This window comes from Schistocerca piceifrons, chromosome 5 (genome assembly GCF_021461385.2).
Source record: "Schistocerca piceifrons isolate TAMUIC-IGC-003096 chromosome 5, iqSchPice1.1, whole genome shotgun sequence".
Taxonomy (NCBI): domain Eukaryota; kingdom Metazoa; phylum Arthropoda; class Insecta; order Orthoptera; family Acrididae; genus Schistocerca; species Schistocerca piceifrons.
In genome coordinates this window covers 383,464,806-383,467,262 of record NC_060142.1, presented here as the reverse complement: position 1 = coordinate 383,467,262, position 2,457 = coordinate 383,464,806, and positions in this window count along the sequence as shown.

Sequence of the window (2,457 nt, the reverse complement as noted above, 5' to 3'; positions counted from 1 at the left end):
GTAGTGGGCGTCCTTCGGTCGTTAATGAAAGTTTGGTGCAGGAAGTGGACAATAAGGTGAGAGAAAACAGTCGCTTTATGATTTCTTCCTTGCGGGATGACTTTCTTAATGTTTCTTGTAGTGTTTTGTATGGTATTGTGACTGAGCACTTGAATTACTGAAAACTGTGCGCACATTGGGTACCGAAAATGTTGACTGATGTGCACAAAACTAAACATTTAGACAGTGCATTGACTTTCCTTGAGCGGTGCCACAACGACAGAGATGATTTCTTAAGCCAAATTGTTACGGGCAATGAAACATGGATGGCCTATGTCACACCAGAATGAAAGCAACAGTCCATGGAAGTTGAGCAAGGGCATCGTTTTGCTGCAAGACAATGCCCACCCGCATGTGGCAAATCAGACGAAAGATCTCATCACATCTTTTCAATGGAAAACTCTAGATCATCCTCCGTACAGCCCCGATCTTGTGCCCAGTGACTACCATCTGTTCCTGCACTTGAAGAAAAAATTGGGCGGTCAGCTCCTTCAAGACGATGATGAAGTCAAAACAGTGGTGATGCAGTGGTTAATAAGTCAGGCAGCAGACTTTTATGAGGAGGGTATTCAGAAACTGGTACAACGTTTTGACAAGTGCCTCAATACTGGCGGAAATTATGTAGAAAAGTAGATTAAGGCACAGGCTTTCACGTAAAAATAAAATTATTGGGATATCTTACCACGTCTTTTTTTAATTTCAAAACGGTACTTACTTAAAAAACATGCCTCGTAGATCCTTTAGGAATACAATTAGATGTTCCTTCAAATGTTTATAATTAGTTCAAAATTTATATTTGTTTATATGTCAACAATATAATTTAAGTTACAAAACAATTACTGATTTCTCCCTACAATGAAAGATACTAACTAGGAATAGTCAAAATAAATTAAAAAATCAATTACACACATAAAACTAAGCATGAAATTAGATCTGGTGATATATTCTTTAAAACTGAGAGCCAACCTTTCTGTCTTATGGAAATGCAGATAATATTTACGTATGTTAACGGAAATTAGTTAAAATTGAAAAAAAATGAATTTTAAGGAGGCAGATGGCAAAACAAGAGGGGAAATAAAAATATCCCAGCGTGCTTAGTCACAAAGTACATCGCTGTTGGGTAGACCCTCTGTGTACTCCTTCCACTTTCGTGCTTTTTCTCTTCTTTGCTTAGGACTGGTTTTCCATCTGAGCTATTGATATCCATACAGGTGGCTGTCTTTTCTGCAAAGATCTCTTTAATTTTCCTGTAGGCTGCATCTACCTTACCACTAGGGATACACGTTTCTACAGCCTTACATTTGTCCTCAAGCTATTCCTGCTTAGCCATTTTGCACTTCCTGTTGATCTCATTATTGAGACGTTTGATTTCCTTTTTGCCTGCTTCATTTACTAGATTTTTATATGTTCTCCTTTCATCTATTACTTTAAATATCTCTTGTGTTACCCAATGATTTCTACTAGCCCTCTTCTTTTTACCTGCTTGATCCTCTGCTGCCTTCACTATGTAATCTCTTAATTCTTCTACTGTATTCCTTTCCCCCGTTCTTGTCTATTGTTTCCTAATGCTCCCTCTGAAACTCTCTACAACCTCTGGTTCTTTTAGTTGATCCATGTTCCGTCTCCTTAAATTCCTAACTTTCTTGCGATTTCTCAAGTTTTAATCTACAGTTCCTAACCAATAAATTGTGATCAGTCCACATCTGCCCCTGGAAATGTCTTACAATTTAAAACTTGGTTCTGAAGTCTCATACCATTATATAATCAATCTGAAACTTTCCAGAGTGTCCAGATCTCTTCAATGTATACAACCTTCTTTCACGATTCTATATCAAGTGTCAGAAGTTATGCTCTGTGCAAAATTCTAGCAGGCAGCTTTCTCTTTCATCCCTTTCCCCATTCCATGTTCACCTGCTACTTTTCCTTCTCTTCCTTTTCCTATTGTCCTATTCCATTCCACCACGACTATTAAATTTTTGTCTCCGTTAACTATCTGAATAATTTCTTTTACCTCATCATACATTTCTTCATAATCTGCAGAGCTAGTTGGCATATAAAGTTTTACTACTGTGGTAGGCATGGGTTTTATGTCTATCTTGGCTACAATAATGCATTCACTATGCAGTTCGTAGTAGCTTATCCACTTTCCTATTGTTTTATTTCTAATTAAACCTACTCCCAAATTACTCATATTTGATTTTATATTTATAACCATGTATTCACCTGAACAGAAGTCTTGTTCCTCCTGCCACCGAACTTCACTAATTTCCAGTATGTCTAACTTTAAACTATTCATTCCCTTTTTAAATTGTCCAACCAACCTGCCTGATTAAGGAATCTGACATTCCACGCTCCCATCCGTATAATGCCAGTTTTGTTTCTCCTGATAATGACATCCCCCTGGGTAGTCCCCACCAG